The 13,962-nt window shown below is 52.2% G+C and overlaps 1 protein-coding gene across 9 annotated transcripts in view; it reads right to left on the reverse strand.

Annotated features, from left to right (window-relative positions):
• The window catches only part of LOC141970617 (protein CEPU-1), a 356,787-nt gene that overhangs the window by 54,850 nt on the left and 287,975 nt on the right, over positions 1–13,962 (reverse strand). The window lies entirely within an intron of this gene.

A 13,962-nucleotide genomic window follows, 5' to 3' on the forward strand; every position in this document is an offset into this window, starting at 1 on the left:
TCTGCCCCTCCCTTCCCCAGCCCCTCCTGGTCCTCCTGGCACTATTTTTAGCTTTACTGCCGGCAGCTGTTTCAGAGACCAAGCGCTCAGTGTCTGAAGAGGACAATGTCAGCACTTTACCTGTGGTGCTCAGGGCACTGATACCCATCTAAACTGGTGGCTCTGGAGATTTGCCCAGGAGCTTCACAATGATCTCAGGTGTAAAGAGGTCAGAGCCATCCTACAGCAGCCACCAAAGGACCTTTTGCTCCTCTGTTCCCATCTGCTCCTTTGCAAACTCACAGACAACCAAAACTCAGCCAAAACCTCCATCCTGAGTCCAAACCACACTTTTTTGTGGTAGATGCAGGTTGCTACCTCCTGCCCAAACCCACCACTTGTTATTCTCTCCGCAGACCTTCACATCCCTGCAGCCAGGCAAAGAAATCCAAAGCAGAGCCAGGAAAGCAGCTTGCGCTGCTTCACAAAGGAGTGAGGAAAATTTATCTCAGGATAAAGCCAGCTCTAACACACCTCTGAAGAGAAACCTTGAGCTTCCTACCATTTGTCCCCTCTGTCAGCTCTGCCTTCCCTACCCATCACCTGCATCGCTGCATCTCCCTCTCTTACTGCACCTTACCCCAGCTAAGCATTTCACTTATTGAGCGATGTTTTGGAGGTAGAAATCTTCTGTATCCAGCCTCATTAAGAAACTGAGCTCCCCCAAAGGACAACACGGTGCAAACCTAGAAGAGACTTTGCTCCTGACAGAGATTATTTTCCCGTCCACATTAGCAGGGGCCAGCCTTGCTCCCCCCAAAGGTCTCCACGAGCCCTGTAACCCTCCATCCCCACATCCCCAAGCAAGGTCACAATCCTCCATTTCCACGAATTGTCTCCAGATGACCAAAGAGCAGAGGGCCTGAAGGCTTCCTATTTTCCATGCCCTCCCCCAAGCAGCTAAAACCCCACTTCTCTCCGAGCAAGTTTGGGATTACGGAGCTGTTAGGATTTAGCTGTGCTTTGGATGCCGCCGCCGAAGGATAATGTCCCTGCATAAAACCACTCAGCCTAAGATCCACTGTTTATATTCTCCCCAATCTACTTCATTACTTGTGCAGTGGCTGGGATGCAAATTAACTTCAGAGGCACTGAAAAAGAGCACGGCAGCCTCTGGGAGGTCTCACAAGGGGTAACCTCAACAAATGCAAAGGGCTTAATGGGCTACACGTGTCAGACAGCAGTAGCAGGGGAGTTAACGGCAAGGATGAATATATCTGTGGCACGCGGACTTATCCTGACACTTTAGGGATTGTGCCCTTTCTCGGGGTGAGCTGTCTCCTCACTGGTGTGTGACTTCTCTTCCCATGTCTGCTCCTGATGCCAGCAAAGACACAGGGACCCACCTGGGGACAAGTTGTCTCACCCCATCTAGCCTCTTTTTGGAGGTATCTCCAGTGATTCCAGGAGAAGCCTGAAGAACCCACTCAGCCGCAACACACAACACTTGGAGGTTAGTGATGACGGATCCCCACGAGGTGACGTGCCCAAGGTGAGATGGGTAAGTCTGCAGCCCTGCTGATTTGCTAGGCAAGTACCCAAGCTACTGCACCATCCTCCCTCTCTGGTGTGAAAAACATCCGATAAATTAAACAATTTTACTGCGGTTCCATAATGATATTACGATAATAATAAATTAAATGTGAGCAGATTTTTATTATCTACATAAAAAGCAGCAATAGATTCAGGCTGGGCTGAACACCAAGAACTCGGCTCTTGTTCTCAGCTGCATTACAGCTTGAGCAAAACCTGAGAATTTAGTTGCTCAAGTTGAACAAAACTTGAGATTTCTTCCCAGAAGATAGTTTTAGTATATTGTACTCTAAGCCTCAACTCTGGCTGGTAGATTAAGACTCGAATAAAATAGTGCTCAAATAAAATGCAGGTGGATATTTGGTGCTTGGCTCTGACCTGCCCATCACAACGCCGTGAAATAGGCTCCTGCGGTTGCAGGGAGCAGCACTTCTGCACAAACACAGGGGTGTCCACCCTCACTGCCAAAGCCGTATCGCAGAGGAGGACTGGGTGATGAGAAGCCAGACGTGGCTTGAATTTCTCGGACCAGTCCCTTCTGCAGAGATTATCCCTGAGGACCTCTAAGCAGGCTGAACTAAAAATATATACTTCGTCTCTCCTCTCTCCGCGCCCGTTTTTTTTTTTCTGTGAAATGCATCAGCTTGGAGATCCCTGGATAATAATGGAGCCAGACAGTGTGCAATCCAAGCATTCCCTCTATCATATGGGCATTTAAGTGCTTTTGAAAAGCAACGGGGCTCAGGTAACGCATGAGGCAACAGTGAAATAAGTGCTTTCGCCCTTCACAGCACCCGGCCACAATCTCTTCTTATCACCTAGACACGCTTCTCTGTCCCTGGGATCGGCAGGCTTAAAGTTGTTATTTTATTTTCTTCCCTGCCTCTTAAAGCTCCTGAGCCAATATATATCTAATAAAGCACAGAAACAGCTCCTGGGGAAGGCACACTTTGACCTCTGGACACAGTGTGCTATTTAGGGGATGGCAGGTCACGTTCACACCCGAGCTCCTGCCAACCACTGTCCTAAATCCTGTTCCTCCTCACACAAGCACCAGTCGGGGTTCCTACAGCCAAGGCTCGCCACAGCGACCCGATGCTCTTCCAACCCCTCCATCTGCTCGCCCTTCCCTCCTCCAGCAGCTCCTCTCTCCAGAAAGCCAGCACAGGGATGGGAAGCCCTCCTCTCCCCCACGCAGGCAGCCGAGCGGAAAGCCTTTGGCCGGGAAGCCAGGCTCCAAGCACAGGTGGAGAGCAAAGCCACCACCGAGCCTGCAGCCTTCCCCCTTCCCACCTCACTCCTGGCAAGGTGCAAAGCCCCGAGATGCTTCCTCCACCTTGCTGGAGGCTCTCATCCTCCCTCTTGCCCCATGATGGGCCAGGGAGGGAGGGGAGAGAGAGGTCCCTGGCATGTCGGGAAACAGCGCTTGCCTCCACAAGGATGATGTAAAAATAATTAAGCACAGATGAGGTAATTTTCTCTCTCTCAAGATCCTTAATCCTCGTTATGTTCCTGCTCAGAAGGCAAGGCCTTCTCCTGGCAGGAAGATGAAAAACTGTCTGTCAGCACAAGGAGATGACACTGCTCCCTCTCTGCTGTTTCCTTCCTTCCAAACCCAGAGTCACAAACCTCAGGGTTTCTCCTCCAGGAGGCGGAAAACCTGTTAACACACCACTGCCTCATCATCCTGGGGGTAGGTAGTGACGGTTGGCAGAGAGACGTAGCTCCTCAGGATACACTGGACCCTCTGCCCCCTGTTACCACTGAGGGCACCTCAAAATGACCACAAGTGATGGAGTTTGGGCATTTGAAGACAGCTGCATGCACCAACCTACTTGTCCCAACCTGCTCATGCCCTCCTTGCCCCACGCTCCCTGGTCAGTGATGCACAGTGGGTGCAAAGAAGATACAAGGCACAGGCTGCTGTAGCCCTTTCCAGACCCCTTAACATCTCCTGTAGCCAAAGCTTCTTGGCTTTGCTATCCGCTCTCTCCAAGCAAGCTGCTCCGTTCAGGAATGGTTGCTCTCCCCTAAACCAGTCCTCATCCCCGCAGCCCGAGGGGCTGAGCTCATACAGCCACAAAATCCTCAGGCCTGTACCCTCCGCACCCCTCGCAAGGGGCCCATGGGTGCAGCCGACCACCCACCCGGCTGCCGGAACGCCAGTCAAAGACAGAAACTGGAAGAGGGAAAGCAACACCATAAGATTTCTTCCACTTTAGGTAACACAAGCACAAAGATGAGCAGGGCTGAAAATGCCATCCAAACCCTTGGTGGGGACAAAACAGCCCTGGTTGGAGGGGAACAGGCTGCTCTGCAGACACAAACCTGCTCCCCAAGAGCCCTCAACCAAACCGCAGCTGCCACAACCGAGTATCAGGAGTAAATAAGAAACAAGGTGCCGAAGCTGAGTGTCCTGACCACTGATCCCAACCACGCTGCATACAGACCCCGGTACCTCCCTGCATTTTTGGCACAGAAACAGATGGCACACGCCAGCAATGACCTGCCCTCCTGAATTTCCCTCTTTGTTTTCGCGAGTTTGCACACAGAAAATGACGGCAGAGGAGGTGGCCCGGCAGTGGTGGGAAGGAGGTTTTTAATTACTGAAGTGTAGTAATTGGCACGCAACGCTTTTTTGTTGCCTCTTACGCAGCTCGCTGGTGTTCCAGAGGGCTGGGCTGGAGAGCACAGATTGTCTCAACCCAGCAGGACACACAAGAAATGAATAATGTTAATTAGAAGTGAAAAGAGCTCAGTGAAATTACCAACCTGATTGCCGCTTTCATTGCAATTATCAGGGTACAAGCTCCATCGCAGGGAGGCAGGGATGGAGCTAAGCCTGCCTCACCCCAGCAAACTTGGTGGCCCAAACCGGGACCGGGACCAAATTGACCCCCCCAGGCTCGCTGCTCCTTCCAGCACCACCTGATCTTTGCTGTGTGCCCACCCTGGAGAAACCACCTTCCCAAACCCAGGCCGCCTGATGGCATTTCACACATGTTGCACCACAGCACCGACCCACCTTCAAGCATCCCTAGATGTGTTTTCTTTGTCTTCCCAACCTAACTCAGCAGTTCCCAGACAGCTCTGGAGTTGGAAGCATTCCCTTCCACACCAGCAGCATTTTGTCTCTGCTACGGGCCAGACTAAGCTGGAAATCAGCTTGCAGGAACCAGTTAGGGGTTTAGTTTAAAACTGGGAGCAAAAGTCTCCCACTGAGGCTGGGCAAGGAGACAATCTGCTCTGGCTCTGCCTTGTCCCCAGCATCTCATATCGCAGGCTTCACCCTCCAGCTTCTGCACCATCAGCCACACTATAAATGATCAACTAAACTAGACCGCCGCCAGAGGCAAGAGCTTCACATCGCAGATTTATTTCTGTGATTATCACATTTTATTGTTATTTATTAGGATTAATTAAAGGCTGAGCTGTGAACAACTCAATCCCATTCAGGCACAGTCCCACCGCTCTCATAGACTTTCCTATGACGTTTATGCAATAGAAGTTTGGCCATCAATTCCTGAGCGAAGGGAAAGGTGGGGTCAGCTTGTCCCATGCTCCTCGGGACACGTTGCTGCCCATGATCCCAGAAGGCTGGGGTGCACGCACCATTGACAGCCCCAAGTCTAGAAGCTTTTTTACTAATAAAGATTAAGCCCAAAAAGCCTCGTTGCCACAACTGAGCCTGGTTTCCCTCTCCTTACTCTTTGCTGTATTGGGTTAAGTCATGCACTAGCAATTTCTACCAGTCCAGCCCTTCTTCAGCAGGATTTACAGCATCTGCTCACTTTCCGTGCACATACAGACTGCGTACACTCACACACACTCACTGCAGCACCGTCTGCTCACATATGCACCAACATGCGATGCTACCCTACACACCAAGCACCAACCTGCCAGAAAAGGCTTTAATTTCAGGTGATGTGTGCGTGCGACACGCAGCACGTACCGAGAGCAGGAGTGCTCATCGACACGTGTGGCAAATGGTGTGTGCACCTCCAGCAATAAACCCATCCCACTGGCCTTCCGCACACTGCAGCTGGGCTACTGGATCAAAACAGTCCGTAGGTTGGGTCCTGGCCTGCTGAAAAGCCCCAACTGCTCATCCAGGCGGCTTTAATAGAGGCTCGAGGCTCATCCCTGCTGGGGGCTGCGTGGTTGACACAGCAGTGGGGTTCTTGACATGCTTGTCCTCACCTGCACCCCAAGATCACCCCAGCCGTCCTCACCCTCAACTGTAAGGTCAGCTGGAGGGCATCCCTCGAGCTCACACTGATGTGACACCACCAAAGATGCAGCCTGAGGACTTCTTCATGGCACAGGATGGTTGACACGACCGCAAAAACACTTCCCAGCACGGGGAGCCTGCACCTGCCAGGCGGGAGCTGACCGAATGATTAACTTGGGGCAGGGAAGGGGGGGTCCCGCTGGGGCTGGCGCCTACCCCCAGTATCCCCCCCGCAGCAGCTGGAGCATCTCCAAAGGCTGTGGGGTGAGGAGGTGCCCTCAGATCAACTGCCGCCCCAGCGCCTCTTCAAAATCACGCTGAGCCAGTCAAAAGCAGCGCTCAGACGGAGAAAGTAAAAACGCTTTGTGCTTCCCCCTCTCTGCCATGCCCAGAGTTTCATCTCGGTTGTTGCAGAGGGAGTCGGGGCTCTAGACCGGGGAGGTCCTGCCTTTCCCACCAGCTCATGCTGCAACCTGCAGCGAGTTTCTTGCAAGTCCCAGCCCTTCAACCCTGCCCTCTGCAAGACTTTAAAAGATATTTGGCAACTCCTTGCCAGGGAGGGTGAGTTAACGCATGTTTGTAAAGGACCTGATCGCCTCAATTTGAAGTTTATACATCCAAATGATTCACGCTAATTACATTAATAATAATATACCGGGCTCGAAAAGATCCGCCTTGGTTCCTTGCCCGGGATTTGCAGAGCTGCAAACAACTCCCAGTATGCTGCCTTAGATGAGTTTACTGGCAAATGCCAAGAAAACAGGAGGAAACCGGACTGAGGAGGAAGGAAGAGCTGCAAAAAGAGCCGGAGCTCCCACTTTACAGCCCGCGACCGAGTGCCAGGCAGGGTAGGGAGCAGCCACGAGCACCTCTGCGTGCACCCAACACCCCGCCGGTCCCGGGAGAGCCCTGAACCAGCCCCAGGGACTGGTGTGAAGCAGGCAGGTCGTGATGCAGCAGGCAGGGATGCTGTGTCTGGAAAAGTCTTTATCTCTCTGCAATGCAGCAGTGCACTAGCACCTTTCCAAGTCCCCTGCTCCTGTGCTCGGCTCATCCAGCCTTTCTATTTATCCTCCTATTGTCTCTGCTAACAACAGGGCTCTGCACATCTATAGCATCTTCCATCTCAGCCTCTCGGAGCGTGCCACAAAACATCAATGAGGGCAGCCGCTCCCAGACTGCATGTCGAGGAAACGTGTCCCTAACCTGGGCTCCCCACCCTGGCCGCTGACCCCGTGGAGCGGCACCGGGGCGTGCTCCTGGCCCATCTGCTTGGGTGCCCTCCAAAAGCGCTAATGGCACCGGGGAACGGGGGTGACGCCAGCACCAAAATGCCTGTAGGCAGCTGTGCAGGGACACGGCCGGTTTATTAATGAAATGCCACCCCGCCAGGGAGCTCCTGCAGCGCAGGGATCTTGCCCTGAGCTCGAGGGACATTTTGTTCCTCCTGATTTTCTTCTTTTATGCATTCCCAAAGCCCAAATAATTGCTCGGGGGGGGGGGCTCCTGGATGCCAGCAGGTAAACAACCCCGGGCAAAAGCCACCCCCATAAAACACATTCTCCTCATCTGAGGACATGTGGAGAAGTCTCTTCTCTCTTTGCCTCCAAAATCTTGGTGAGATCTCTCCTTGCTATGCACTTTTCTCTAGAAAAACCCTCTTTTGCCACCTACAAGCCCTGGGTTGAGCCACTCAAGACACCCCAACTCCCCATCCTTCTCAGCACCCCCTCCCCAGCAGCTCCCGCTCAGCTCCTCCAGCCCAGCGGGGAAGTTCCTCCAGGCTGCACTCCCAGCAGTTAGCGCCGATCTCCGGCGCTGAACTCGCTCAATTACGAGCTGTGCCCCCTGAATAAATCCTGGTTCTGCTTTGCGCAATTGACACTAATGGCCCAGGAATAAAGCGATGCCATCCACCCCAACGGTCTGCAAAGGAGCACGTTTAACTAAGCACACAGGCAAGGGACCGCTGAGCTTAACTGCACTGAAAATGTATTCGAAAGGAAGAGATGCACTTAACTTATTACAAGTGGGAAATTATCACTGAAGTGGCTTTTCCTTAGAAGTTGAGGCACAAAATAGGAACAGTGAGGGGTGAGCGCTCTCTGCCAGGACTGCGGAGAGGAGTGAGGAGCGAGCAGGAGCCGGCTGCTAAAGGATGCTGCAACTTGGGAGGCAGTGGGACAAGGAGGAACAGAGGCCAAGCAGGAGCCAAAAGCGCTGCAGGCAGAGGGCTGAAGGGCACCGATGGGCACAACACGGAGAAATCAACCCAGGGAAGAACACGGGATCAGGTTTACAAGGCACTGACAGAGCTCTCCAGTAGCCGCAGACACTAACACAGGGCTGTAATGGGGAAATGGGGGGAGCTTGCACTGGTACAGGCTACAGCTGACCAACCGGGGCTACCTATAGCAAATATATGCTCTTACACATTATATATCTATAACCTGAAAATAACTGCAGGTTACCACATCACCTTCCTACACCAATTCTCTCTCGTGCTTCTAATTGCAATTCCACCGCCACACTCAAGCTCATATTGCTTCTGCTGGCAGATGGGTAGAGATGGACAGTGTGAGGACCACGAGCAAACCCTTAAAATTAATACAGAGAGGTGATCCAGGCAACACAAGTCTGCATGGAAGGAGAAGGGCATCCCAAGCCTTTGGGGATGAATCCTCAAGCCTTGCAGCGCTGCTCTGAGCCCCAGCATGATGGGCAGAGGACTTCCCCTTCAGCAGAAGAGGCGGCTTCCCCCCATCAAAGGTCATAAGTGGCCAAGAAAAGAAGGTAACCCTGTGCCTCTTGCTCCAACATCCATCTCCTCATATAAACTAGCTGCCTAGCAAGAGAGTTCTTACAGACACTCAAAACCCACCACGTGGTCAGATCTTCCTCCGCCACATAAACAGAAGGTTGTTTGCCACATGAACAAAGTTCAAGAGACCCATCTCATGAGCTCCCATCACGGTAGGATGGGACTTGCCCCTGAAAGGTGGTGTTGGAAGGGCACTGGCACAGCAAGGAAAGTGGAGAACCAGAGGAGGGGAAGGGGAGGGACAGGAAGGATGTCAAGGAAGGGAACATGATGCACCCAAAAGCAATGGGACTTTCTCCAGCCATGCCACTTGCACCAATACCCTCTCCTCATTTGCTAATGAGACAAAAAACAATAGAGGGAGGGAGGGAGGGAGGGAAGGGACCCTTCCCAATACAGACCCACCCGCCCCCCTCCTCCCCTCTCCCCTTGAGGACATCATCCTTAAAATATATTTCATTTCACAGCTGCATTATGGTACCACAAAATCCTGCGAATCCAATTTAAGAACAGATTACCTCCTCACTTACTTCATTTGAAGCAATTACATGTTAATTTTCATTGAGACCAGCCTAATGCATACCAATCTGATGCTGCAATCTCATTTGAATACTTGAGGGAACGCTAGTTGGGCTCCGGGCTCTGGAGGCTCATATTTAAAGGGCCACTTCACATTTTCTTTCCCTTTTCCCCCAGTTATTTACGCTTTCGTTGCACTTGTGGCGCTCCCTCCCTCCCTTCCCTACATTCCCAACAGCTGGTGCCACTCGTGAGACCAACTAAAAAGGCCAAATAACTTTTGTAGCAAACCCTGCAGAACAATGCTGTACCCACCGCCAGCCTGGTCCCCAAGGCAGGACCTTCTCCAGGCCAAAATTCAATATCGTCGATGTCTTTCTGCATCAAGTAAATAACCTTCCAGCGTCAAAGCTGCTGGTAAACACGTGCTGCTACTGCACTTGTCTCTGCAAAGCGACACCTCCTTCTCCCAGGCCAAGAACAGCCTCCTCTGCCAGGTTTCTAGCTGATGGTTATCTTCTCCCTCACGCTCACTTAAAGCTTCCTATCTAGCCAGGCCCACGGTATCGATTGGTGTCTCGGACACCAAGCTTGGAGTAATTAATAATGCCACGAGAGTGTGGATTCAGCTCCTGGTTGAGCCGTGGAGGCACGCCGCCTCTGTCTCGCTGTACACGTTTCGGTGATAAGCATTCATGTTGGAGGCTGCACCTTAATTAGATTTTTCAGATTGCAAAGGGCCCTGAGACGCTTGTGCAGACACCATATAAATGTATATTGCATTGTACTGTAATTAATCCAAGGTGACGCAGAGGCAGACGGAGCAGGAGCAAGGGACCGATTCATGGTGAGACAACCAGCCCCAAGACTTTAGCACGTCATTGGGCACAAGCCCACCCCGCAGCCCAAGCTCCATCAAACCAAGAAAGCTCCCTCTTCATACCACCCACTGAGTGCTGGGCGACCACCAGAGACAAGTTGGACAACTGGTATTTGGATGAGCAATCTCAGAAGCAAAAGGTTTCCTGGTGCCTTGTCCCTAGGCAAGGGTCCGCACCATTAAGGGGACATCTCTCCCTCCACACATGCAGTTTAGCAGCCAGGAAGACAAGCAGAAATTAATTGCAGCTCCTCCTCCCCAAAAGAAATAATCAACAGCATCAGGCAGTTGGCTATGCCGTTGCTGAAAGCACTCCAATGTCACAGCCATGGAGGGCTGCAGTTGGGTGTCCCCAGACATTGGTGTCCCACACTGGACAGCCAGGACGTGCCATGAGCACCAATGGAAGTGGTGGGGTGAGGTTGGTGACATAGTTTTGTTGGAGAAAATCTTTGGGGAAGGAGTTTGCACTGAGGATGACTCAGGAAAGGTGCGACAGGCCCCGAGGGAATGGCCTCAAGCTGCCCAGGGCAGGGTCAGGCTGGCTCTGAGGAAGGATTTCTGTGCAGAAGGGGCTGTTGGGCGTTGGAATGGGCTGCCCAGGGCAGGGGGGGAGTCCCCGGGATCCCTGGGGGGGTTGAAGAGTCGGGTTGACCCAGCGCTGAGGGATCTGGGGGAGTTGGGAACGGTCAGGGTGAGGGTCATGGTTGGACTGGAGGAGCTTCAAGGGCTTTTCCAACTGAGATGATTTTGTGATTCTGTGCAAAAGCCAATGAAGTGACAAAAGAAAAACTACTGTCTGAAACATCACTCAACCTCCTAAAGCCTTCTGTGCCCATGCAAGTCACCTGCCTAGGGCTGGGGGAGGGCTTCTGCTTGCTAGGAGCTGTGGGACTTCGCTTAAGTCCTTTTTTTTCCTGACTCTTATGAGTTCCCCTAGAAAACAGAGATGTAAAATCTGGGCTTGGATAGTGCAGGGCTGGTCTCTGTGCCCACTGGGTACTTTGCCTCCAGCAGAGATGCTCTGCTGACCTTGAACACATGCAGACCTGGAGATGAGCTCGCTTTGTACACGACTGCCTCACCGTGACACTGCTCCCTTCATACGGGGCCAGCCAAGAGGTTTCACATACAATTTGGGAACTCCCTTTATCTCAATTAATGCAATACAACTGCTGCTGCTGGAGTCCAACAGCCTTTGCCTCAAGGAAGCCAGCTGAAACACTAAGGAGGTGTTAATCTGAAGCTACAGCACTACCACCAGCACACTGGACCCTACGCTGGGCTGGATGAGACCCCCAGGGAACTCCACGGCTGCTCCAAGCCCCACAGTAGCTTGTTCAGCAGGTCCTAGAGCAGCGGGTGAGATCTTCACCTCCCCACAGACATGATGTCTTAGTCTCAGCTGTGCCCAGGTACTGGCCCACGGGGCAAAAAAACCTTTTGGGGAGACAGGGAGCCAGGCTGGGAGGCTGCATGTGCAAAAGGGGAGCCTGTGGGTTTGGACAGGATGAAATAAGTCGCGAGGCCCCACAGAGTATGGCGAGAAACCAAGTAATTAGGATTCAGGGGAGGAAAGGTAGTTACCTGGGTAACAGCGTGCCGCTTCCACATCTGCCACCCCGCAGGACTTCCCAGATGCTGCTCAGCTGCCAGACCAGACCCACAGACCGATCTGCAGCTCCACAGCAGCACAAGGCCGATCGCACGGGTGTTTTCCCCAAGGCACTTCCAGGCTGGGTGGGAAACCAGAGGTCACCCCACGCCTGAGCCCTGCCCCGACACAGCCCCCAGCCGTGGGCAGCTTTCATCAGGGCCAGCAGCTCTTGCTGTCCATCCCCACACCCCGACTGACGGTGGCCATCACCGAGACACAGGAGCTGACAACCCATGGATCTACTGTCCTGCCTCGGGTAGCATCCCTTTGTAATGGAATCACCATATTTTTCTTATTCCTTCCCCCATCACGCTCGCTTCCCCAAAGCTCCTCTGCAGCAAGTAAAGAAGGAGATGCCTCTGCTGGCAGACACAGATGAACATGCCAAGGTGACACAAGGTCACAGCAGACGCCGGTGACACCCAACTTTTTAACACCGTTTCACTCTCTCGTCCCAAGACAATCCTCCCATCACCCACTTTCCACCAGCGACCCGCCCCACCTCTCCATGGGGACGGCAGCATGCTCTGCTCCCCACACAGCTGACTGCAGGATGGGTTTGGCAGGCAGGGAAGCACCCGCACTCCAGCTAAAAAAACAGCGTTGCGGTGGCTCGGGGACACGCTTTCAAAGTGCCAAGAGAGACTTTGGTTGCCCGTTTCCCCACTGAACCAACTCAGTCCCTGTATGAGCCTTTGAAAACACATCCTTTATAGTTTTCCATTTTGATGTCACATCTATAAGAATATATGGTGGGGTTTTTTTTTTCTTCTCCTCATCCTATTCTTTTTAAGAGGAGATGTCACACTTTGAACTCTAATTTTTATTTATTTTATTTTTCTAGGAAAGGGCTGACTCCACACTGAGCACAGAAGGAGAAAGAGAAAGGGGGGTGGGAAGGAAGCCTTCAAAAAGTGCCCAGATTTAATTTTTTTTTATCAGAGGAACAGAAAGAAATCTGTTGATGATCAAACAGATTCAAGTACCTTAAAAGAAAAAGACCGCCAGTAAATGGAAACTAGTTAAGGAATTACACGAAAGACACAGGAGACTCTCAAGAAGCAGAAAAGATGCTGTAACCAAGTGGGAAGCCAAACCCATCAGTCCCAAACCACTGGAGCAGTGAGAAGCAGTAGGTGAAGTATTTGCTCTGCAAAAGCAGTAGATGATGGGATAGCTGGTGGTCTGCAGAGGTGCTGAGCTGGCTCAGCACCCGCGGCTGCCTGAGGGAGCCCAGTGCTTCTGAAAGAGCAGCTCTGGCAGGCTTTTACCTGCTCGCTTCCCTGCATAGCTAAAACAAGTGTAGGCAGTCAAATAAAGGGCTGCATTGCTTTGAAAAACGGCACCCCGGGGGCTTTGTGTTTTCCTATTCCTCCTCAGTACCTTCCAGCTCGAGTGTGCTCAGTTTATAAATCCAGAGAGGGTGGGATTGTTTTGTGGTTTGTTTTTTGTTGGTTGTTGTTTTTTTTTTTTTTTCTGCTTTGCTTTGGTTTTAATCCACTGGCAGAGCTTTGCAACTCAGGCTGGGATCTGAAAAGCCAGTGGAGCCCTTTGTGGGCTGGGCAACGAGATGAGGGATTGAGAAATTTAGGGAGGGGAAGAGCGAGAATAAGAGGAGGAGGAGGGGGAGAGACCACAGCAGCACCCAGCCAGCCTGCAGCAGGGTCAAAGGTGGACAGGACTTGAGAGGTGGAGACCAACCCATCCTCAAACCTCAACCCACCTTCCCAAGCCCCTCCTTGCCAAAGCCTTTAAGAGGCCAGATCCTATTGCTTCCTGAACTGTGACCCGCCTGGCTTAGCTTGGAAATCTTTTAAATAGGAAAACAGAGCCGCCGTTTGCTTTCATGCAGAGTCAGTGGTGAGCAAAGCCCAAGGGTTGCATTAGATTAGCAGCCGGCTCCTCCGAAGGCATGGAAACTTTGATCATTTAATATGTATGCACCGTGTCGGAGCGAACAGGTCTCCAAACCCCAGTAAATGTTTTATTAGGGCAGCTCTAGCTTTCGTGCCCAAGCCTTGCTCCTTTCGGCCTCTGGGGATATTGTTGTGATTGGAGAAACACCGCTCATCACCTCCCTCTCTCCCAAGAAGGGCCGTGCAACTCCTGCCTTACTTTTCCTTTGCATCACGCTTAAAACACAGTAAAGCCCAGTAGCCTGAATGATGGCACGAGCACCCCAAAACCGGCCCCTGCCTTCCTCAAAGCACCTCTTGCACCTTGCGGGGAGACCCAACGCATGGACACAGGTGTCAACACCGATCACAGCAAGAGCAAAGCTC

This window comes from Athene noctua, chromosome 26, assembly GCF_965140245.1.
Source record: "Athene noctua chromosome 26, bAthNoc1.hap1.1, whole genome shotgun sequence".
Classification (NCBI taxonomy): domain Eukaryota; kingdom Metazoa; phylum Chordata; class Aves; order Strigiformes; family Strigidae; genus Athene; species Athene noctua.